The sequence below is a fragment of the Nyctereutes procyonoides genome, unplaced genomic scaffold (assembly GCF_905146905.1).
Source record: "Nyctereutes procyonoides isolate TBG_1078 unplaced genomic scaffold, NYPRO_anot_genome, whole genome shotgun sequence".
NCBI lineage: Eukaryota > Metazoa > Chordata > Mammalia > Carnivora > Canidae > Nyctereutes > Nyctereutes procyonoides.
Window position 1 is genome coordinate 13,412,827 of NW_026575141.1, and position 26,766 is coordinate 13,439,592.

The following is a 26,766-nucleotide window of genomic DNA, read 5'->3' on the forward strand; positions in this document are numbered from 1 at the left end:
AGTTGGGTACTACAAATGTATTCTCATGATTTTCTTCTCTATAGCTTAGTTTATTGTAAGAGTACAAAATGTAACATGTATCACATACAAAATATGTGTCACTTCACCTTTTGTGTTATTAGGAGTCTTCTGGTCAAAAGTAGACTATTAGTAGTTAAGTTTTGGAGGAGTCAAAAATTATTTGATTTTTTTACTTCCTAGGGGGTTAGTTTGGCACACCTAACTCTCATGTTGCTCAAGAGTCAACTGTACTCTAAAACAAAGTGGCTTAAAACAAACTCAGAAACTCAGGTGTGGCTTACCTGGGTGGTTTTGACTGACCGTCTCTTACGAGATTGTAGTCAGGATGTCAGTAGATATGTGAAGGCTTACTGGGACCTGGATGATTGGTTTCCAAGGCAGTTCACTAACATGGTGCTGACTGTTGGAAGGAAGCCTCAGCTCCTCTTCAAGAGCTGCTTGAGTGTCATAATGACATGAGGGCTCGCTTCATCAAGCATGAGTAATCTATGAGAAAACATGGCAGAGGCACAGTATCTTGTATGACCTTGCCTCAGAAATCATGCACCATTATTTCTATACTGTTGGTTATACAGGTCAACCCCATGCCATGGAAAGGGGAACTACACAAGTGAATAGCAGGAGGTGAAGTTCACTTGGATGTCAACTATCATAACATCCTCCTTTTATTCCTAGCTCTTCTACTTACTAATCAATATCACTCTCTGGTTTTGCTCCTAACTATTCCAATATTTGATCTACATCTTTCCTCTCTTCTTTTTCACTATTCTAATTCCTTCTTATTCCCCTTACCACCTATTTCAGTGCATACTATTCCACAGAAACTATTTCCTGAGGATTACCAATGATCTCCTCCTGCTAAATTGATGACCTTGACCTTTCCTCAGACATTTTCTTCAATATCTTATAATGTTTGGTGTTACAAACTACCCACTCATGAAATTCTTTCTTCTGTGGCATATTTAAGAGCTTCTCCCATCTTTTTAAAACAACTTTTTCTCTCCCTTCCTTACTAGGTTCCTAAATGTGGAATGTTCTTTAAGCTCATCCTTCTGGTTTTCTAAGTATAATTGAGCTGATATTAATTCACTATTTCAGCTATGTCATGTATTATCTGGCCACTAATGAATCTATACTTCCTTCCCTACTCCATCATACTATGTCCTTTCTAGCTGCCTACAGACATTTCCATTGTCTAATCTCTAAACATCATTGTTTCTCCCTTTAACACCTCTTGGAAGAACCTACCTTATTCTATCCACTCCAACTACCACTACCCTTAGTCTATGCACTCCCTATAATACAAACTTAAAAAGCAATATTTTAGCTGCTATACTTACTTGACTTGAACATTGACCTTGCTCCTCTTCTAAGCCAACCCTTGTATGTTTTGATGCTAGATCTCTTTGAGAAATGCCTTTTATCTTTTCATTTTCCAGCACAAGAGGATTCATTACCATCAATTGCTTTTAAATCTAAACTCCTTAGACTGGCTTTTAGAGCATTTAATGTTTTCCCATTTGGCTACCATATCTAATTTCGTATTCCCTTTATTTCTCTTCAGTGAGTTGATTCATCCACTGTCCCCCAAATACACCAATTCTGCATTTGCCTTTTTAATTCTATTCTCCCCCCAAGACACACACACAAAACCTTACTCATTTCTTCCACCTTCCCAATTTTTGTAGGTCCACTTCAAATTCCACAATCTTAATGAAATATTTTCTAAATACTTTAGTTCATACTACGCTATTCAATTTTTGAGTTCCTAATGCTTTATAAGGCATTCCTGTCTCTTATTCTTTGTTAGTCTTGTTTCTAGAACTCAGTTGCAAGCTTCTGAAGACTGAAGTCATATTTTGTATTTCTTATTTCTTTTAAAATTTTTTTTAATTTCTTTATGATAGTCACAGAGAGAGAGAGAGAGAGAGAGAGAGAGAGGCAGAGACACAGGCAGAGGGAGAAGCAGGCTCCATGCACTGGGAGCCCGACGTGGGATTTGATGCCGGTCTCCAGGATCGCGCCCTGGGCCAAAGGCAGGTGCCAAACTGCTGCGCCACCCAGGGATCCCTCTTATTTCTTTTAAAACACCTAAAATAGCCCATATGTAACATGCTGAACATAAAACAGGCCATGAATAAATATTTATTGGTTAACTAAATACAGAAAATAACCAGAAAACTCCCATGTCATTTGGTAGAATGACTACAGGCAAGACTCCTTCCCAAAATTTATTTTCTAAAAGTGCATTTTCTCCATGCATCAATGAAAAAAATTGTCTTCTAGCATAGCCCAACTTAGTTCTTAAAGCATGTATAAAATCCAAAGACAGAATTGTTAAAGGTACAACTAGCTAAAGAAAGCCAGATATACAGAATTATTGCTTCATTTAGCAAGTACAGAGGAAATCAGATCATGTTTCAAAAGTAATTTGACAATTTTGGCAGTTACAGAATAATTAGGAGAAAAAAAAAGGAGTAAGGCTGTTGCCTTGGATTTATTAAGGGAAAGGAAATTCTTATAAAACCAAAAAGATAACAGGAAAACCTACAGGATATGTAACAGGAAAAAAAAATAGTGAAGGTGATTGTATCACTGAAGAAGCACTATTTTTTTTTCCAATTCAAGCATATTAAAAATTAGCAGTAGTATTAAAAATTACCATGACCTGTCTTTGGAAAGAATGTATTCATATTTTCCCCAAGTCTCATGGCTTGTTGAGCCCCTCTTCAGAAGCGGTATTATATCTTGGAACAGCATGAGTTTTGCAGCTAGAGAGACCTGCATTACTAATTGAGTGACCTTAGGCAAGTTACCCAACCTTGAGGAAACCTACCAACCTCACGGGGCCGTTGTGCAAATTACATGATTACACATCTGAAAAAACCTGGCATGGTGCCCAACACATGCTGGTCAATACATCTTAGTTTTTTCCATACTGTTTAGCAGAGATAAAGAGCAAATCAGAGGCAGAACAACACTCGATCAGAAGGGATGAACCAGGAATTATGATCCTAGCTCAGGAGCTGATTAGGTATTGTGGCAGGAACAACCAACAGTCTTTCAGATTCCATTTTCTCTTCATTTTGGTAGTAGATAGCCCTGGCACACAGGCAGCCAAATGAAGCTATATGTCTCATATCTTCGCAGGGTTATTTTTTTTTTTAAGATTTATTTATTCATGATAGACATAGAGAGAGAGAGGCAGAGACAGGAGGAGGGGTAAGCAGGCCCCTGCCAGGAGCCTGACATGGGACTCAATCCCGGGACTCCAGGATCGCGCCCTGGGCCAAAGGCAGATGCAAAACCGCTGAGCCACCCAGGGATCCCCTTCGCAGGGTTTTTAATTGTTTGATTTGCAGTGCCTTTGTTTGTGTAGATCAGATACTTCACTTTACTACCTTTTACCATGCACTTCTGCCCTAACCTAGCCCAACTCCAACATTCATGACTTATTCCTGACACTATGGGCTCTTCTGTGTATGGCCACTGGACCAGATGATCCCTATATTGATTCCTACATTCAGTGGTTCTGGGGAATCAGAATAATGTTCATTCCTTTGGTAGTCAATATTCTAAGGACTTAAATTTTGGAATGAAGAAAAAAGCAGCACACTAAGAAAATCTGAAATAATCTAAGCTTTAAAATTCTCTGATCTCTTCTGCATGTTAAACCTATCATATTTTTTTATTTAGATGTAAGGTATATTAGTTTCCTGTGCTTCTATGACAAATTAATTGCCACAAACCTGGTAGGTCAAAAAACAAATTTATTTTTTCACAGCTCTGGACACCAAAAATCTAAAATCAACTCATCTGTGGGACCCTGTTCCTTGAAGGCTCCAGGGGAGCAGCATTCCTTGACTCTGTGAGCTCTGGTGATTTTAGGTCTTAACAGTTTATGGCTGCATCACTGCAATCACTGCTTCTATCTTCACATATCCTTCTCCTCTGTGTTTGTGTCTTCTTCTGTCTAAAATCTTCTTCTGCCTAACTCTGTTAAGGACACTTGTCACTTGATTTAGAGGCCACTTAGATACTCCAGGATGATCTCATCTCAAGATCCTTAACGTAGTTACATCTACAAAGACTATTTCCAAATAAGATCACATTCACAGGTTCCAGGGATGAAGGCTATGTCTTGGGAAGCCACTCCTGAACGCACTATTGACAGCTACTTAAACACTCACTCACTTATAGAATACACGTGGTCTAGACACCTCACACTGAAAAGGAAATAGTCAAATAGCAAATTTTTCAACCATTAACAAAGGTAGCATTTCAGTGCTTTAATCTATCTTGTGAACTACCAATTTAAATAGCAATCTTTTCAATCTTATCAATATTGTCTACGTCATGTAATTTTCACATTATTGTTAATGATGTTCTAATTGGAACATGTACTATTTCATTAATAGATCACAATTATTGAAAAAAACTTGCAAATTACTTTTTTCCTACTGCTTGAACAAGTAATACCTATATACAATCTTAAAATTCAAAAGCATAAAGAAAAGAATTATTCCCCTTGAATATTCCTTGTCCAGTTCCTCTCTTCTCAACTAACAGTTAACAATTCCTTTCAGAGTACTTTGTGCACACATAAAGGGTACTTACTTGCTTGCTTTATCATAAATAAAATCATGCCATACATATTACTCAGTGAGCTGCATATTTCTTTTGTCAGTGTTTTAAGGATATCTTCCTACATTAAGACCTATACCTTTACTTTCCCAATCACATAATATTTAATAGAAGGAAGGTATAATTTACTGATGAACATTTATGTTGCTTTCAAATTTTTGGTATTATATAAATGTTGCAATGGTGACATGCCTTTAAGAATGTGCAAAGAGAAAAAAAAAAGAAAAAAAAGAATGTGCAAAGATTTCTGTAGGATAGATATTAGAGGTGAAATTTGTTTGGTCAAAAGTTATACACATTTCCAATTAAGTTGAGCCTGCTAATTTGTGCTCCAAAAGGTGCTCTATGAACTGGCCAATTAATGCTAAAGAATAATTCTTACCTAGTCAAACAGCTGTGTGTGTGCACGCCCATTAAATATGTACATGTTTATGTATCCACACATCTTAAAATGCATGAGAAGTATACACACACACACACTTTTTATGCTATCCTGAGTGTATGGAAGACCACTTAGCATCAAATATATGAATTAGGAAAAATGCCACTGATGCCCCTATCCTAACCCACCAAGGGCCCTCAAAGAAGGGAAAAGAGAGCCCCTTTAGGGGATATAGTACAGCAAAAAGTTAAAAAAAAAAAAAAAAAAGGCTGCCATGCTTTCTGATCCAGTGCCATAATCATCCCAGAGTAGAATACTCTCCCAGATTAGGAATTCTCCCTCGAATAATAGCCACGAGGCTACAAATATCGCTCTTTCTTTTTTTAGTTTAAATTCAATTACCCAACATATAATAACACATCATTAGTTTCAGATGTAGTATTCAACAAATATCTAATTGATGCATCCTAAGTCAATGTAGGAGCTCAATCTAACAAAAGCTTCAGATATCATTATACTTTTTTTTCCTCAAAAGTTATAGCAAGAAAAACCTTGCTGAAAGCTATATGTAACTTGAATTCCAAGGTGATCTGATTAAAATGAGCACAGTACCACGAATTATGTACTTAGATGCTTTCCAGCAATACCAGGAGAGGGAGAATATCTTTTTATCAAGGCTCCAAGTTCAAGTGGATTGACAGTGGCATTAAAAAAAAGTACTGAGCACTCAAAAGTGGTCACTCCTGCTCAGCTCTCAGCATAATTATAGCAAGATAGTAATAAAAACTTCCCAAAGTATTTGAACAATTATGGGCTCTTAAAACAAGCTGACTACTAAGAATGCACATATTTTGAAAGCAGAACTTAAAGCTCTTTAAAATGCAGCAGGTAACTGTGTTTCTAAGTTAGAGGTGTACATAAATTTATTTATCAACCCACAATAGGACATTTACAGACTCAAAATTTATCATGTTCCATTAGATAAAGAATTTCATTCTATTGAGCTTTTCCTTATTCAGGGACTAAAATGTCTTTCATCCAAGCCCACTGAAGTTCAGTACACCCTAACTTTCTACTCCCTAAACACCTCCACATATATCCTCATCACCTCTTTGGCAAAATAGGGTGCCAAATAATGAAAACATGATGGGTTGTCTTCCAAGGAATTGCTTATTGATTAAAATCTAAGATGCGTAAAATGTTGTGTTGTTGCAGTATTTGTTTTATTTACGACAAAAAGAGCAAGAATGTTAGTCAATTTAGATATAGGAAATCAGCTTGCACTAGAGATTAGAATACAGTGAAGATTAGAGACACAGTTCAGGATGGCTGCACTTAGGCAGTGTGACATATTTCAGGACAAAAGGATTTGGTACAGAGGGAGGATTCTATTCTGCCAACAAACAAATAGAGCAAATGATTATTTGTGTTCCTTACAAAAATATGTTGTGTTCTTTACAATAATTCTGCTCATTAAGAGATTCCATTAAAAAATAAATAAATAAACTGCAAATTGGGAAACAAAATGTAGAGTATTTGACAAAGGACATATAAAGACTATATAAAGAATTTGTACCAATCAACACAAGTAACTCTACCGAAATATGTGCCATAGAGCAGATACTTCACCAAAAAGAAAGTACATTTTGAAAGTGCTCAATTTTTTTTTCTGTCCTGTATAGGACATCTTTGCCTAACCTGAGGTAATGACAAGGCTTATCTGTTTTCTTGTAGAACTTTTTGAATCTGGTTTTCCATTTGGATCTATGAACCACCTGGAATTACTTTCTGTTTATGGCATGAGATCAGAGTCAAATATATTTTCTTCCATACAGATAGATACAGAAGTTGTTCCAGCAAGATTTGTGGAAAGGTCATTCCCCAAAGAATAGCTTTGGCACTTTTGTTAAAAACCAGTTAACCAAATACGTATGAGTCTGCTTCTATATTCTATTTCATTATTCTATTTGTCTATGCTTAGGCCAGTACCACACCGACTTGATTGCTGTACATCTATAGTCAATTCTGAAATCAGGTTGTTTCAGACTCACAACTTCGTTCCTTTTCAACATAATTTTAGCTATCCTATTTTCTCTGCGTTTCTCTATGTAATTTAAAACCATCTTGTCTATTTCTTCACAACAGCCTTTGACATTTGGACAAAGATTATATTGAATGTATATATCAATTTAGGAAGTATAGACAATTCAACATTAAATTTTCTAAATGAGGACCATGTTAGATCTATGTTTTTGGTCCTATTTAATTTCTCTCGGTAATATTTTATAGTTTTCAGTATGGAGATCATTGGCAGCTTTCATTAGATTTATGTTTTCTTATCTGATTTTTTAATGCTACTGTAGATTTTTTAAGATTTTATTTATTTATTCATGAGAGATACAGATAGACAGAGGTAGAGACATAGGCAGAGGGAGAAGCAGGTTCCATGCAGGGAGCCCGATATGGGACTCAGTCCCGGGACTGCAGGATCACTCCCTGAGCCAAAGGCAGAAGCTCAACCACTGAGCCACCCAGGTGTCCAGCTACTGTACATTTTTTAAATGTTTTTTTCCAATTGGTGGTGAGTGGGGACTTGCTGTATAGCTGGGGTCCCTTGTAGTTCTAATCTATTACAAGAACTCATATAAGCTATTACACATGTGTTTACAGTTCAGGTAAACATTTCCTCAGTGATGAGAGCAGTGGTAAGTCTCTTCTATCCAATAAAAGATCTTCTAGCACTCTGATGTTTTGTTTGAGTTTCTTTATGAGCTTGGCTTTATGATTTTTTTAACTACGACTTTTATAGTTTCTCCGGCTTGTTTAATTGTAAATTTGAGACTGATAGTCTCTTGTGATGTTTTATATCCAAACTAGAAATCAATAGTCTTTGCAACTATTAAAAAAATATATCACCAATCTTCCCTTTCACTGTCTGAAACAACAAAAATAAAAGGTATCAAATAGTGCCCAGAAGTCCAAACAATCTTAATGAAAATAAATGTTTACTCTGTGCTTGCTATGTGCTAGGAGTTAGATTTACAAATATCAATTCATTCAATCCCTAGAACAACTGTATTGGGCAAGTATGATTATCATTATTTCCATTTTACAGATGAGTAACCTGAAATCCAAAGTGCTTAAGTCATTTGTCTAATAAAACACAACTGTTAAATGGTGGAACTAAGATTTGAACACAAGTAGTTTATCCTTACCTACTTCCTTACAATACCTCTATCCCAAATCTTCACATTTCTATCTCTACCCTGACTTCCCAAATGTAATAGCTATCCTGGTGTTTTGGTGGTTTTTTTTGTTTTTTTTGTGGTTTTTTGTTTTGTTTTGTTTTGTTTTTGCAAATGCTTACCTCTTCTCTGAGTTGTACCTTACCTGCACTTTTTTCACCTGAGGATACATTTTATTAAATGCTTACACTAAAAACAGTAGTTTTGCATATGTTATTTGCAAACCTCACAAATGTTATGATAGATAACATTAGCCTCATTCTACTTTGAGGGGAACTGAGATTCAAAAAAGGAGACTTTCTCAATTTACATAAAAACTAGTGAATGAAGGAGTTTAGATTCTGATCTGTCTTGAATTCAAAGCCCATGCATGATGCAACCTCTCATGATTAGTCATCTTCTCAATCTGTCTTTACAAACCCTCTTTCCTCATCATTACTTAGATATTCTAACTAGTTATTTAGCTAAACACTATTCTCTGTATAACATCATTACTTCATTTCTTCTTACTGATAATCTTAAATCATTTGCTTGAAGCTAGAGGCTCTGCTAATATCTACTACGGTCTCTTTTAGAGGCAGTTATTATAATTGAAGTTTAGAGAAGAACATCCTAAGGAAATAGTCATTAGTAGAAAAGAGGGTAAGTAGTGAAACAAGTGGGCTTCTAGATGGGCGTAGTAGATTGAGACTTGGGGCTCAGCTTGATTCTCAGCTCCTGGAATTGGGAGAAATAATATATAATCTTTCTACTAATGCTCAAAAGGTCAGAAGCAATTTATGACCCCATATCACCACTATTACCAAACCTTTCCAAACAGCCCCTCCAACTGACTGATCCACTTCAAAATATCACCTGTGTCCATTTTACTTGGATTCAACAGAAGGAAAGGAGTTTAAGAAGACCTCAAATTCCTCAAAGCTGACTTTGGGACTCCTATACCACCACCTTTATTCCCCAGAAAATTTATCCAATTCTGGCCTCATACATCAGAAATCTGATTCAAAAAAAAAATCTGATGCATAATTTCCAGTTATTTCTTGAATCTTTTAGATGGAAAAAGAAACATAGCTTCATAAGAGCTTGCAATCAGAAGGCTTGTCACTTGATCTGCTAATACGCAAATTATGATAGGCCCTATGCAAAAAAAAAAAAAAAAGAAAGAAAGAAAAAAACAAGCCTATAATCCATGATTTTTTTTTTTTGGCCTATTTCTGAAATGTAATGGCACTTAAGATTCAAAAAAGACTGAACACTTATCTTCATTCTCAGTATGGGAACTCTTCAGAGAAAAAAAATGTGCTATTCCCTTAGGACTGAATCTCATTTCAGGTACATGTTCCTTACTATAGCCCATGTATAATTATTTAAATGTCATGAAATCCTGGAAATGTGTTTGATAAAGTAATTGAAATTACTCCATGTAATTTATTTTATTTTCAATGATGGAAATGTGTGCACATAAATGTCACTGCACTGTCAATGCAGTTAATGACAGGTGAGTTTACTTTTTGAGGGAGGATTTTGCCTTACAAATACAAAATTTCTTGTGCAGCATATGTGTGAACTGAGACATTGATTAGTGTGTATTATTAATAAGAAATTCCCCCATTAGATCCTTTGATAGAGAGGAGACCAGGACTTTATTGAGACCCAAACTCCTGATCTAACATGATCTCTGTGAATCTTCCACAAATTTGGCTATTTTTTTGTAAATTATATGTATCTTTGTTTTTATTAATTTCAGAGGTAGAATTTAGTGATTCATCAGTTGCATATAACACTCAGTGCTCTTTACATCAAATGCCTTCCGTAATGCTCATCACTCAATTAGCCCTTTTCCCTAGCAGCCTCTCCTCCAGTCACCCTCAGTTTTGCATTCTAGAGTTCAGCATCTCTTATGATTTGCCTCCTTCTCAATTTTCATCCTATTTTCCTTCCCTTCCTCTATGTTCATCTGTTTTATTAAATTCCACATATGAATAAAATCTTACAGCATTTATCTTTCTCTGACTTATTTCATTTAGCATAATACCCTCCGGTGCCATTCACATCATTGCAAATGGCCAAATTTCATTCTTTTGATGGCTGAGTAATATTCCTCCGTGTGTATGTGTATATATATATATATGTGTGTGTGTGTGTGTGTATACACACACATATATATATACACATTCATACATATATACATACATATATACATGCATACACACATTGCATCTTCTTTATCCATTCATCTGTAGATGGACATCCAGGCTCTTTGCATATTTTGGCTATTGTGGACATTGCTGCTATAAATATTGGGGTCTGTGTGTCCTTTAGTGGCTCTCTAAAATCCAGGCTGCAGCACCACATGATACACTTTTTGCAACAGATTTTTGCACTGGGAACAGGACTTGCAGTCAGTTTTCACAAATGTACAGCAAAACCAGGCAGGAAAAATAATAATACTTCATCCAAAATAGCTTTTACAAGGGGTTCTATGCCTTTGGATCTCATTTCATAGAGTTTTGCTTCAGTATCTCCCTACATACAAGTACAGGTGAAACTACTACTTGCTTTTGCTTGAGAAACTTGCTCTGCCTTCTTAGCACAGCAGCAAAAAAGAGCCTTTGGCTGACCTTATACAAAGTTGATTTTGTCTTTGTCATTTGTAAAGCATAAAACAACTTGTTATTTGACAAGGGATAGGCTTTCAAATGAATGTATTAAATGTGGTTTGATAAAGCATGAGGAGTGAAGGGAGACTAAATCCTTGACTGTGTACTTGTAATAAAACTTTCAGTTTGATGTGGAATACAATAATCGACAGTTGATCTGGGTAAATATTCCTTCAGACTGATTAGGTAACAGTGGTGATAGTATATTCCATCAAAGTTTAGAGGAAAAAATGATATGGCTCCTTCCTACATTGTAATCCCATAAGGAATATTATTTCTACATCAGAATTACTGGCAATTGAAAAATCCTTTTTAGTTACTCTATTGTGTTTAGGTGTGAAGATAAATGAATCACAAATCTAATTTAATGTACAGTTATAGAATTCTTCTGGTTAATTATTCTTCTGGTTACTACAAATGTCAAATGACTTACAGATAACAGGAAATTGCTGAATTTTGTTATTTCAAGCTTTAAGTAAAGCCTATATTATACAAAACCACAGAAGTATATTTACTTTCATAACAGAAGTTTCCTTGAGTGCCATGATTTGTAATATATGTTAATATCATTCATAATTTCCTTAGTAATCCACTTTTATTTTTAAGATAACTGCATGTAGATAAACAGAGCTTCTCTTGTCTATTTGGAACACAGAAACTGAAGAAATTCAACCCTCAAAACAATGCAATCATCAAGTAAAGTAAATGAAGACTAAATTTCTGGGTTGTACCACCTAGACAAGAAGGCTCCTGTGTATGAGCCAGTGTATGAGCAGTCTGCTCTTACCCTCTTCCAGGTACATTACTCTACACAGATGAGGACCTTGTAAGGCCAAGGCACTGGGCCCTTGGGGCCCTGGAATTAGCTACCTAAATAGCTTTAGCTGGGCTTGGACAGGTGTCTGATGAGCTATATCTTCTGAAGGGTGAGCTAAGCCACCACTGCAAAGCTGAAAAGTGGCCAAAAAGACATTTGTTCAAAAAGGCAGCTATAGATGAAACAAGCTTGCCTGTGGAGACTAGAGGATGCCCACAGCATGTACACAAGGCACTAAGCACCTGTGATGTGGGACAGAGCTTAGTAGGTTGAGTAAGCCACCATAGGCCACATGTCTAGCACTTTCTGGGAAGCTCCAATTTTCCAAAGGATTTCAAATTCTAACTGATCTTGCAATTCATTAGGAATATGACTTCATCAAGATAAGAGGATAGCACATATTATAATTCAGGTAAGAGTATAGCATATATTATAATTTTGTTAGCTTGATTTATAACTTTAAAATCTTATACATATGGTATATAAATCACTATCTATAATTGTACCTCCACCCCAGAAATAGTTAGGACCAGGACCAGGCTTGTCTTTTAATGAAGATCCTAATATCCTTGAACATGACTACAATTTTTTCCACATCACTGTAGTAAGATTTGAGCATAGACTCTGATAAACAGAACTGCCTATACATACATAATACATCTCAAGAGCTATAACATGCTTAAAAAGGGTATATATGCTACATATGTATATTATCAGCTTAAGTCCAGCAAAGAACATAAATGTATTATTCATGACATGAAATGCAATGATTAATATCTCAAAAACTACATTGCTTCCTACCTCTGGACATAAAATGGTTAACTTTTTTTAAATGTTGGGGTGTGATTTCACAGTTTTACTAACTAAATTTTAGCTACTTCAACAGGAGACTTGAAGAAAAACAGCAGGCTAAAAAATTGAGCTCTCAATTGCCAAAAATACATATTTAAAAACCCATTTTTCTTCTTATTATAAATGTTACAAAGTCAAAGGCTCTGTAGAAAATTAAGAATTTATGGCTTTAACTCCACAAAGTATACTGAAAGAGGGGGTTTTTTACCATTTAAAGTCTTTGCCACTATATGCTTCTCTTTAAAATGCTTGAAAGAAATTATTTGTGACAGAAGGGATAAAATAGACAATGGTGTACTAATAAAAGAGGTAGAGTCTATTTATATTAGTGCATGGCATGTGTCAAGGACCTGACTTATAATTTAAGAATTAAATTATTTGTACCAGATTTTAAATCTCTAAGATATTTTCTGTAATTCAAAGGATCGAAAAAGATCTATTGTTGAGAATTAAACCTCCTTTTTAGCTCACACCCAGTCTTACATCCAAAAGGTCCACTAAGTAACATGAAAAGGACATTTGTAAAATAGAATACTCTAAAATGAGAAAATCATTAAAGATTGTACTGAGCCTAAACTTTGTCATGATGCTGAGTAATTTGGCTACCAACAGGGAAAAAAAAAAGCAGCATTCTGTGCATGTTCTCTGTTCCTTTTAAATCAATCATAAAATCAAAGATAATTTAACATCCATTCTTCCTCTTTAATATGAAAAACTTTTTATTCAGTCATTATGCATTTTTAACATTGTCCAGTATATACTATACACTGGTTCTTACAGGCACTTTACAATGACTCAGTCAATCACTATTAACAACCTCTGCGGTGGATACTACAACGATCTCTCTGTTACAGGTGAGAAAACAGAGGAAGAGAGGTTAAGTAACTTGGCCAAGATGACACAGCTCCAAGTGCAGAGCTAGAATTCAGACCAAGGCCAACTGCTCCAGAGTCTGAATTCTTTAACTGCTATGCTGCATTGACTTTTTGCACTACTCAGGACCTTATTAATGTAAGTGAAAGTAATAAATTAACTAATTCAAACAAAATACAGCAACAACTTTAAGAAACAAGAGATATACTGGTATATGTAACCATGAAGTCCATGGATTATTGGGTGGATTTGACACAGGTTTCAAACAATGCCACTAGAACAACTACTTTGCTTTTTTCATTCAATGAGTAGCAACAATGGCTCCAGAAATTCCATAATTAAAACTTTGTTTTTGTTTTTTGTTTTTTTCCAAAGCACCTGGCTAGCTCAGTCAATAGAACATGAGACCCTTGATCGATCTCAGGGTCCTCTGTTCGGGCACCATGTTAAGTATAGAGCTAACTTAAAAAAATTAAGCTTTTTTATACTTTCAATCTCAGATAATGAGTGTTCTTTCATAATTAAAAAAAAATGTTCTAGGAAGACCTCTCTGCTTGGGCCATGTGTCCATCTCTGAATAAATCACTATAATTAGTAAGTAGAATACCATGCTCTGGTTGGCAACCTGGGGCTTATGTCCGAGCTGTGGCTGATGGAAATCAGTGACCTTCACTTGAATCATATGTGATTCCTCCCAGGAAAGAGATTATGTTACCACAAGAATGAGAAAGGATGCTAGGCAAGAAGAAATCATGCAAGATCTAAGAGTGAAGCTTTCTTTTACTAGAAAGATTTCAGCAAATGTACCAACCATAATACAAATTATTTTAAATTATTGTGTTATTTAAAATATATAGTCTGTTACATCATATGGTAACTATAAATTTTCTGAACCCATTTCAATATTGTCAAATGTATTTTACACAAAATCTGTAGACATATTTCAGTATTTGTTGTGATTATGTAAATACAGTGAAGAGAAACTTAAATTTGCTTCTTGCTGCCATCAACAGATCCTGTTAATTCAGTATCCAGTGGTTGAAATTTCTAAAATCAGAAGCAGCAATATTCGTTAATGAACACTACAGTAGTTTTGCTCTAAATTATCTGATCTTATCTTTTTTTTTTAAGACATTTTCTTTTTTTTTTAATTTTTTTTTATTTGTTTATGATAGTTACAGAGAGAGAGAGAGAGGCAGAGACACAGGCAGAGGGAGAAGCAGGCTCCATGTACCGGGAGCCCGACGTGGGATTCGATCCTGGGTCTCCAGGATCGCGCCCTGGGCCAAAGGCAGGCACCAAACCGCTGCGCCACCCAGGGATCCCTGATCTTATCTTTTTTACATACTTTTATAAAATGCTTGGTAATGCAAGGACAGAATATCAGTGTGTAATATTCTGTAATTATGTAATTACCAACATATCCATACAGGTGCTTTTCAGGAAAAAAACAATAAAAACCAAAAAACATAAACCTAAAGGCATACTTCAAAATACATTAAAATTATGATCAATATTCAGTAATGATTTTGCAAAGTCCATATCTCTAAGAAAAGTTATCCTTTAGTTAACTTGAACTTTTCCCTGTGACAAATTTGATTACCTATATTAAGCTATTCAGAAATAAGACTCTAAAACAAAAAAGAGGGAGTATATGAAGAAATAAAATAATATCCGACTGTAACCAGTGTAGAAGAATGAAAATCTTACAGAAAGGCATTTTGTGCAGTATTCTTCTCAGATCCCTTTAAATGCACCCATTTATTGGGAAGACAGCATCTACTTGAGTCAAATGAAGCTTCCAATTCCACAGGAATATAATGGTATGGGAAAAAGTTTAAATTGCAGTAAGAGTACTTTAGTTTATACCACAAAGAAATCATTGAAAAGATAATCCTCTACACTGAAAACTTTTGAAAGGATGAATTTGGAAGGAAAAACATTTTGCTGTACATACATTTCTCACTAGCAAAACAAGATCTCTTTTCTGATTCACTATATAATTTGTTTTAATCTAATGTGAACCTATGAGTTTTTCAATCCTTTAACATTAACTAAAGCACTAAAATTATGTTAAACTAATATGTATTTTTTCCTAACACAGATATTAATTAATCATTTATAAGATAATGAACCCTTTCTCTTTAGCTCTAGATTCCTTTTTTCTTGAAATAAATTTGAAATATAAAACTAATTGCCTTCAGTATAAATACAAAATTTTTAGAAACTCAGTATGCTTTCTAAAGAAAAAATAAATGTGCCTTTTCTTTCTATATAACTCAAATATGGCAGAAAATATTTTATTCAGATTTAAACAAAACAAAACCCTCCACTGAAACAAAACAAATGCCAAGAAATATTACTTTCCATGGGATTTTCTTCCAAAAAAAATAGTTTCAATGTGGCTTACGAACTCTCAACCCCCATTGAGATATGAGGAAAAGTGGAAGGAAAACAAATGCCAATGAGTGCAAGTAATCCAAAAGTAATGATAAGGAACTTTTTAAAAGGAAAAAAAGCAAAGAATATTCTCATTGTATTAGTGAATTTTTTCCTGAGTATCTATTCTGTTCTTGTAACTAGTCTAGTTATATATCATCTAGGAATGTAAAAGAATCCAAGCAAATGCTTATGAAACATAAAATAGTTGCTGACTACCAAGTTTGTTAGCGGTTTTGTAACCAATATGAGATTCAAGTACCAAGAGAGCTATGTTTTAAAGACAATTATTCAGCAATTTTCAGGATGTAGAGAACAGAAGAGGAAATACACAATAAAAGCACCTGGGAATGCAAGGGGACTGGAACTCATATTTATGGAGTCCCACATAGCTTCATGCTTTAGTTATAGGACTTAATTTCCCTCAATAGTGACAATTCAATGGATTGTAGGTCATGATATATTAAAAAATAGATAAAGATAGAAATTTACCAGATTGAGATGACTGTACAAAAGATTTAAAGGAATTTAGTATTAAGGAAGAAGGAAGAGAACATTTAGACTAATTACTTTATGAAATGAGTGAAGGAGGAAGAGTTGGATAAAATAATGTATAGATAGGAACAAAAGTCATATTGAGGATGTCCTCTGGAAAAGATAATGCCCTAGGAATCAATGGGTCTATTCCAACACTCCAACTCAGAAACCAACTGTGATGACCAAAAATATTCCAGAATACTGAAAGCAAGGGACCATACCAAACACAAGAATGGCTGCAAGCTACAATACAGACTGAATAAAAGACAATATTGGCTACTACACAGTTCCTATTAACAAGAAATCAGAGGAGCATTGCATGAAGTAAATGAAGAATATTTTGTCAAAAAATGCTTTAATGTCTAGCACTAAAGGCTAGAGGAATTGTGCTGCCATGGGAAAGACAAGAGATGCACAACTGTGCCCTTCTTAACCCCATTCTAAGGTCATAAAGGAGGATTTGCAATGAACACTTTCAGCCAAGTTCCCCAAAGCATGAGAGATATAGCATTTCCTCACTGAGCAAGCTGAAAATTAGAAGATTGTATAGAGCTAAACTTTCTAGAACTCAAAGTGGACTGAAAAGAAAAATAAACAGAAAAATTAAGCTCTTAGTTTTGTAGTTCTGGCATTAAGAATAAACGTTATAGAAACAAAATCACTACAAAGGTGACAATGCCCACACTTCCTCAGACTAGTTAGACTAGACTCATAACATTTACTTATGAAATCTAGCATTTCAGTTAAATTTTGAAGGGCAAAATTATGAGATCTTGGTAAACAAAGAGGAGAGCCAAAGAGAATCCATCTTTACTATCTTGGAACAAATGGCAGAACTAATTAGAGTTGCCCCAGTGCATTCAGTCCTATAAAAACTCATGAAATCAATCTGCCACATAGAAATGAAACTGTAACATGCAAAGTATAGATGCAAAAGTATGCTTTTGAAGATGTATTAAAACAGCAAAAGAAAACTAAACCAAAAGTGCTTTGCTCCCTCAAAAAAAAAAAATTAAATAAATAGACTCCATAAGCGATAAGAAAAAAAAACTTATATCAAGATGAAGATGATGATGTGGATCAAGCTAAAAAATTTTTTAGTTTCTGAAGAGTTTAAAAAGGAATTAGATACTTATGCTTAGAAACTATTGAAAAGCAATGTAGAATCAATAATATCAAATATCAAATCACTGCTTTTAATGAAGGGCTTTAAGAATTACCCAGAATATGGTCTAAGGAAAAAATGAGAGACACCAAGAACAGAGAGCAGAAATCCAACATTTGGGAATAAAATTTCCTGCAGGAGAAAACACAACAGATGGGATGCAATAACCAGAAGTATACTAAAAGAACATATTCATGGTCAAGTCTACAGATAGAAAACATTTGCCCTGCACATAATGCAACTGGTCATTTGTGGGGAAAAAAAGCCTACAAGCATCCAGAGAAGATAGAAAATTCACCTACAAAGAACAGCAATTTGATTACATAGGTTTTTTTTTTTCTCCTTGACTGCATTAAATGCCATTTAGCATCTGCTAACATTTGTTAATATTAAAAGGACAGGATTTCAATTCATGAAGTTTACAAGTCTAATAAATTCCCATTCTGGAAAATAAGAAATCTAAGAGATTTTTTCAGATAAAAATATGGTGTGAAAAGTACATTGTTTATGTGCCATTGCAGGGAGAGAAAGCTATTTGAAGTTATACATGAGTAAGTTAATCAAAATAAGTAGCCAATAAGGGAGTAATTTGTTAGTGGGCATTAAATATATTTGAGTGTGTGCACATGTGCGTGCAAGTGTTCATGCACATGTATGTGTGCATGTATATATAAATATTTGTGAAGAATCGATGATTATGGAAATGTGTTACAAAATATGTTAGATAAGAGAGTGAAGAAATTGCAAGTTTGCCAACACTTCATCTAAAAGAGGAAAGTTGACAGTTATTGAAGCTGATACTTTGAGTAATACAGAATCCAGAAAGTTTTTTTTTATTTCTAAAATTGATCTCTAGCAATTGGAGGCCTTCCAAATTACAAAAAGGAAAAATATCAAAGAAACTCTAGCTATAACAGAAAACAAAGCGAAGAGATAAGGAGCATTAAAGAAAGGTTGCAGTAAGAGAAAAATTCAAATTTAAGGTGAAGGCTTCAAAGGAACAAAGAATGTTACTTTTATGTATGAAAGAGCAATGCTCAAAGGCTATAACTGTCATCAACTTTTATGCATCAAATAAAGCATAGAACAAAGCAAAAAAGGTGTGTTGAAAATAAAAGCTGACATTAACAGAAACACAGTAATGCAGTAAGAGCTCTCTTAACTGACTCTCCATATTAACAGACAATTTCTACTTCTCTGCAAAACATGCTGACATAAACATAGTAGTCCAAACACTAACCACTGATGGGTTGCTCTCACTGCACGCTTGTATCCTTCTATTCACACAAATTGAACTGTATGCTTACCAAGGGTCAGTCATATTTGTTCCCAGATATGCTTACGTCTGTTGTACTTGATATTGAACCTGCTATTGTATATTAAATGGTATGTGCTAAATATATACATAAAAAATAGAGTTTATACTAAATTAAAATATAATGACTTTGTAAAGCCTCAATCAATGTGACTCTCTAAACAGTCTTGTCAAATTAGGTGTGGAGATACAATTGTTAGGAGATCAAATATTAATTGCAAAAACCTAGACCCTCAGATCACTTTCAAAAATGCCTCTGCACGCTCCACATTAAAAATCCAAATAGAGGGGTATCTGGCTGGCTCAGTGGTTGAGTGTCTGCCTTTGGCTCAGGTTGTGATCCCACAAGTCTTGGGAGGCAGTTTGTTTATGTTTTTGTTATAAGAAATTACTCTATGCTCATGGAAAAGTTAAATGGAAAGAGAACTGATGATGCAAGAATGAGGAAGGAGAATCACTAGAAAGTTCTTAAAAGGATAAGGCCATGAGACCCTATGCACAAATAGAAGCATTTCCTTTGCTAGGAATTTAGTTCATTTACAAAAAGGAGTTAAGGGAGAACATGTGAGTTTTGATATACATGAGTAGAAATGTGAGAAGGCATAAATAAAAGCAAATTGTCTTCTGATTGCTTTTATTTTATTAGCAGCAGAGGATGAAAACAAGAGAATAGATGAGAAAGGATCTAGAAGAAAGAAAAGGTCTGAAAAGTTATCTAAGGACTGAGAGAGTATATATACAAAAGAAATGGTTGTTGATCATCATTAGGGCCCACTTGAGGGTGTCATAAATTTAAAATGGGACCAGTCAGCATGATGGCAAGTTTTTCTCTAGCCATGTTCAATTTTTCAAGCAAGCACACAGGTGCTACCAACAGTCTTATTTAATTATAGCCAGGCAGTATAATGAAACAAGAGAGATACAAGGGAGCTGTGGTTTAATAGCAAAGGAATGATTATAATAATGAAATATGGAATTGTCACAGAAGAAAGGGTGTGAAGACATGGACTAAGGACATGGAAAAGATGGTAGACGAGCTAGTTTCAAGTCCCTGAGTATAAAAGGATTGTTGGAGCTGGACCATTAAAGGGAGTCAGCTGAAGAAATAAAAAGTGATAGGCAGAGAAGGAGAAGCTAGAAATTGAAATAATTGAAGGGATAGATTAGTAATGACCAAAAAAATCTAAGCTGTAAACAGGAGTGAGTGCCAAAAATAAGATCAATATCATTGAAGGATATAAGGCCAAAGATACTGAAGGATCTTGGTGACTGTGGCATCACCAAGAATTATAACAGTTGTGGTGTTGGAGGAAGAAATGAATTTTTCACAAAAAGAAAAATGAAATACACATAGTAGATGACTTTTAAAAAAGCAGAATTAATGAGTGGTACAATGTCTAACAAGAGATTCAAAACCCGCATTTCCTTTCTTTAGCTAGGAGGGAAGGAAAATAGTCCATATCCATCAATGAGAAGCTAAGGAAAGTCCTACTTTTCTTCCACTCTCAGTAACTCTGGAGGGCTTCTCCTCACATTTGGAGAAGAGAGCAGCCTAGAGAAGCTGTTTCAGTGTGAAGTCAGAGACATCACAGATTTAGGGAGAAAGGGCCTGAGTGGAGATCTTCAGTTTGGGTATAATGTCAGGGAAGAAATCCAGAAATTCTCACATGTCCTAAGGAGGGTCATGCAAGTTAACTGATGGGATGTCTAGTAATTGATAGGATGACTAGCTGGGGTTAACATCTGTTAACACCTTACTAGTAAAGCGTGTAGGCTAGTAAGCAAAAGAGAATCACAGCCAGACTTCTGTAGCAGCCACTGTCTTGGAAAAACTGAAGTAGGGTCAAAATGGCAGACAGGACCATAGGGCCTGTCCAAGTCAAGAGAGGGAGAGATCCCATGTTCTTCAGCTTCATATTCCAGCAGAGGATGCCAGCAAATTTAGCTATGACAGGCTGATAAGTAGTGATGCAGAATCTAGCAATGATCCAAAGAGTAGCACAAGGACACACACACAACTGCAGCCCTTTCTCTGAAGCCAAGGGAGACTATGAGCTCCTTTTTTCTACACTCAAACTCCATCTTGGGGAGAAATAAGAAAAGCAAGTAGAATTCTGAAAAAAACTGAACATATACCTGAAGAGGACTGTTTTAACCTAGCTAGTAGCTTATGACAAAGATCAGATCACTTGTAAGAAATGAACAAACTGTTTCTTTATATGTCAGAAGGTAGAAACCTTTGTAACACATACATTGGGTGCTTAAACAAAAAGGAAAATATCTTTATAGAGTGTTATAGATTGCTTTATAGACAGGTGAGTCCAGATTAGCCTCACCCCAGCTATGGTATGAGTCTCAAATCCTGCATTAAAAACAGAGTTCTGACATTGTGGTCTGTTTTGAAGATTTAGGTCAGTGATAGGAAATAGATGAAACCACACTGCAGTAATGACAGTCAAAAAGGAGATGCTTACAACATAGCTGAGAAAAAATCAGAAGATCAAATAGTGGAATATCACAATGCCATAATTCTAGGTCAGTGGAAGGAGGTCACCTCTTCGTTTTGGAAATTGGATCCTGTCTGGGCCAGGAGTCCAAGCTTGTGCAGGTTCAGTGGCAAAAAAAAAAAAAAAAGTGCTAGGTCCAGGAGTGAAGAGCAAGTACGCTGTCCTCTATGCCAGTATATCAAGCCCAGGTTCCCTGACAGAGTAGGGTGTCATGTAGAGGTCGATGCAAGAGTGAATAGATAATCCTTTTCTCACCAACTGGTCTCTTACAACTTCAGAATTTAAGATGCTAACGTAGCAAAGGAAACCATGTTTGTACATGAAAAGAACAGACACAGAGCCTGAAGAAAAAAAAAAAAAAAACCCTCAAATCTTTATCAGACTTCTGCAGAAAATAAGTAATGAAGAATAATCTTGATTAAACCTTGAAGTAAATGTTCTTACCAGTTTTTATTATCATTAATATGATCAATGATAGTATTAATAACTAAAATCTATAATTGGTTAGCACTTCTTAGGCACTGGGCTACAATATTTATATATATTATATCCTTCAATTCTTAAAACAATCTTATGAAGAAGGTATTATCTTCATCTTAGAGATAAAACTGAGATTTAGTGAGGTTAGTGTATAAGCTACACAACTAAATAAGTTATGAAACAGCAATTTATAATCAAGAATCTTCATTTTAGAGCCCAAGGGCTTTACCAGTGAATAGTAATACCCACCATATTATTTATATAAAACTTTATATAAGACTAACTATATAGAAGACATTTGCATATCTAACCTTGGTATGCCTTCCAACAACCCTGTGAGGAAGGATTATTATTATTCTTATTGTTTAAGAAATGAAGCTAAGGTTAAACATATACTGAGCCCAAGCCAATCTCTAGCAAAAGGGAAATGGAGAATCAAGTTTGTGGAGAGGATTTAAGCTACCTGTTCATAGGAGACACTCTCTCATGTTTTATTAGGGATATTGTTATGCATAATTTTACAAAAATCTAAATAACTTATGTATAAATACAGTAAAAAAAAAGTCACCTTCCAAACATGACTAATTGAATGACTATGTCACTGAGTCTTTCTCTTCAAATTATTAAATATGAATATGTTGTATTTACATTACAGGTTGGTGGAGGCTTACCTCACTATACATACATCTTGTTCCCCAGCTGGCATTGCTCAACTCAAGTGGTCTTTGTTTGAAGACTATACCTGGAGAGAAAAGCACCCAATATTTTAGTTACCAAGTGACTCTGATCAAATTTAAAAGACAAAGTAAGATGTATCTTTAGATGGGAACCATACACCTTGAATGCTCAGGAGTAGCCCAGTGTATACCTGCTGTCTGCCCTGGCCTGTTTAATATCTCTCCAAGACAAAAGCACCACAATTGGTAGATCATCTATCATATGATCACCTCATTCATAAATGAGAGAAGATCCAGTTTCTCCATTTTAGGAACCCCCAGTTTTAGAAAGCTGTCAGTCCCATTTGTTATCCAAAGCTAAGACCTAGGCACCCTTGCTGCAGAGGTCCAGGTTGAGGTAAGGAAGAAGGTAAAGGAGAAGGACAGGGTAGGAGGAACAGCACTAGAGGATCAAGTTCTTATTACTGAAGTACTGCTGCACAACTCATACTCCAATCCGTCCCTATGTGCTCTCTATATTTTTAAGTTTAGTTTTGAAATTGGTTCTCAAGAGAAAACAGAACTATATAGGTGAATATTCACTTTATTGAAGAAATTTTTAGCATTCGCTGCTTTATGTGAGGAATATGTATATTTATAATTTAATACAGGAAGATTGATACTATAACTACTGAGAAAAATACAAAAACTATGGTAATATGTTCTCCAAATACCTCATTTTCCTCTGTTTAATAGTTAAGGAATAATAAATAACACATTTAGAATGGATTTTCAACTTTTTGAAATTGTTTTTATTTTCGTCATTTTATTTGTTCCCTATAACATCTGGTAGAAAATAGGAAAGATAAAATCTTGTATTACTGATGTATTTTTAAGATTGCATCTGTGCCTTGGTCTCAATAATACATATCTCAGAAACCAGAAATATTCCCTTCAGATAAAAACGTATCACAAGTTTGAACAAAATGGTGGCAGTCCTGTGTCATGTTTTTTGAATTTCCCAACCTCTTAAAAAACCAACAGCAAAAAAAAAAAAAAAAAAAAAAACCAACAGCAATGTGAGTTACCTCTAATTGGTTCTGAGTTTCTTTTTGGGGTGAAGAAAATGTTCTAAAATTGTGCAGAAGTTGCACAACTCTGTTCATACACCAAAAATCATTACACTGTGCATTTTTAATGTATGAATTAGATCTCAAAAAAAGCTGTTACTTTTAAAAGGCTAACTGGGTTATTATGGTAAGTTAAAGGAGGACACAGTTCTTAGGTACCCCTGACATCAAAAGATAGATCTATTTGCCGTGCCCTTGAGTTTATGCTGGCCTGTGACTGCTTTGAGTTAACAGTAGGCAAAAGAGACATTGTGCCATTTCCAGGCCTAGCTTTTAAGAGATCTGGATGCTTTAATCTTGATCTCCTGGAGACTGTAGCTGCTATGCAAGAACTTCAAATGCCTTGAGGCCTCTCTAGTTTGAGGAAGCCTAGTGAGCCATGTGGAGAGAAAAAGACGCTTGGCAAGCCTTCCCCCCACCCACATCACTCCAATTCTCAACCATTCCAGTCATCTCACCTGGAGTTACAGCACTGAATCAAAGATAAAACACCCATACTGTGCCACTCCTCAATCCATGACCCAAAAATATCAATAATAAATTGTTGTTCTAAGCAATATACTTTAAGCATATTTGTTAGGCAGCAATAAACAGAAGAGATTGCAAAACAAGATGATAAATTGTCCCATAAATCCCAGTAAAAGAGCAAGTGTATTTAAAATACAACAGCAAGATCCTAGGGGAAACAGCAGATATGCTGGAATAAGCAAAAAGGAATACAAAGAGAATCCCAGTGGGCTTTAAAAACCAAGAACGCTGGAAATTGCCAACCAGTATTTATTCTCAAAGAGGTCTCCACTCAAAGTGGAGGACTCAAATGGCCAAACATGGGACAGTCATAGCACTGGGAAACTTCACACGTTCCTATCTGTAGATGTGTACAAGAGGACTGAACAACTCTGAAGGTGTTAGGGCCACCTGAACAATCTGGGATTTCAAAAATAGTCAAAACCCTACAACAAATTGCCAGAGCAGGTCACCACTTGTTTAAGGTAAAGAAATATTAGGTGTAAAAGAGAAAAGAGATTTATATTCTAACCAAAGAAGAAAAGCTGCAGATGTGATCTCACAATGATATAGCTATGCAGATAAATATTTTATAAAATTTATTACAGTAAAACCAAAGAGGAAAACTGGTTTTGAAGTTGGAAAAGCAATCCTGACCTTCATTTCTGCTAAATAGGCACTTCCTCCTTAAATACAGGAAACTCCATCTTTCTTAATATAAACAATGAAAAAATGCAGTTAAACCCAATTAAAAATATTGCAAGATATAAGATGAAATCTAAATTATGTTTATGAAAACAAAATCACATCAGAAAAATATGGCTAGAGAACAAGTTGGATACTAATATTACAAAAAAAGTTATAGAAGCTGTCAAATGAAACATAAATCTGAATTTTACCTCATCATAAATATTGAGCCACTTAAGGATGGTTAAGCAACAGATGCAGAAGTATGCAGAGAAATGAAGATTAAACCAGAAGGCATACAAGAAGAAAAAGAGACCACAGAATGAACCTCTGTAAAATAAAGAGGGAAAAAATTATAATGTAAAGAAGGAATGATTTTTTAAAACTGGAAAAAGTAATAACTATACAAGACAGGCAAAAAAAAACATGCAACACAGATACATAAGTTCTTAAAAGAAAGCACAATCAGTGGAACAGAATCTGACAACTATAATGGAAAGAAACTTTCCTGAAATAGAGAATAAATTCACATATTTAAAGAGCATTTAACAGGAATCAAATATAAGTTTTTCAAAATGTGGGTGCCTGATGGCTCAGTCAGTTGAGCATCTGATGCTTGATTTTACCTTAGGTCTTCATCTCAGGGTCATGAGTTCAAGCCCTGCAATGGTCCACAATCCATTGTGGAGTCTACTTATAAAGAAATTTTTCTTTTTTTTTAGAACTGAAAAATACAATCATCAAAACTAAAAAAAAAAAAATGATGGATGGATTCTACAGCAGAATGGAGAGTAAAGAAGAACAACAGGTGAACAGAAATACAAAACAATAGATTGAATAATAAATTGAATAGTCTGAACAGAGAGGAAAAGGCTTTAAAAAGAATTATTTGTGTTGAAGTCTTTATTCCAAATTGATTTGTGTGGGTGGTGTCAAAAAAGGGCCCTATTTCATTATTCTGCATTTAAGTATCCAGTTTTCCTAACACATTTATTTATCCTTTTCCAATTAAATATTCCTGTATCTTTAGTCAAATATTAGTTGGCCATAAATGCAAGAACTTATTTCAGGGCTCTTGATTCTGTTCCATTTGTCTATGTGTCTATTTTAGGCCAGTGTCATACTGATTTGATTACTATACCCTTGTATAGTTTGAGATCAGGAAGCGTGGTACCTCTAGGCTTTGTTTTTCTTTGTTAGGATTGATTTGGTTATTTAGTTTTCATGGTTCTATACAATATTAGGATTTTTTTTGCTCCTTCTCTGAAAAATGCCTTTAGAATTTTTATAAGGATTGCACTGAATCTATAAACAACTTTTGGTAGTATTGACAATTTTACAATATTCATTCTTCAAATCCATGAACAGGAGAGACCTTTCCACTTTTTTGTGTCTTCAATTTCTTGTGGTTTTCAGTGTACAGGTCTTTTACCTCCATGGTCAAGTTTATACCTAAATATTTCATTGGTTTTGATGCTATTTGTGAATGGGATTGTTTTCTTTCTTTCAGATATTTCATTGCTAGCATGTAAGAATATAATGGATTTCTGTATATTGAGGTTGAATCATGCAACTTTACTAATTTATTGATTAGTTAACAGGTTTTTTGTTGGAATCCTTAGGATTTTTATAGAAGATCACCTGCAAAGAGACAATTTTACTTCCTTCTTTCCAATTCACATGCCTTAAAATTGGTCTTAGAAATGATTTTTTTGGATAGGACTCCACAGCAAAGGTAATAAAAGTAAAAATTTAATAAGTTGGACTATATCAAATTTAAAAGTTCTGCACAGAAAAAAATTAACTAAGTGGAAAAACCACTAAAGGAATGAGAGGATATATTTACAAA

The 26,766-nt window shown here is 34.9% G+C and overlaps 1 long non-coding RNA gene across 3 annotated transcripts in view; it reads right to left on the reverse strand.

Moving 5' to 3' along the window:
- The window catches only part of LOC129498194 (uncharacterized), a 78,050-nt gene that overhangs the window by 12,434 nt on the left and 38,850 nt on the right, over positions 1–26,766 (reverse strand). For 2 of the 3 annotated variants that reach the window (XR_008662084.1, XR_008662083.1), the window contains exon 2: positions 22,609–22,679. This is a non-coding gene — a long non-coding RNA (uncharacterized LOC129498194). Of the gene's footprint in view, positions 1–302; positions 508–22,608; positions 22,680–26,766 lie in introns of all 3 variants that reach the window. The other variant, XR_008662082.1, reaches the window with a different exon arrangement.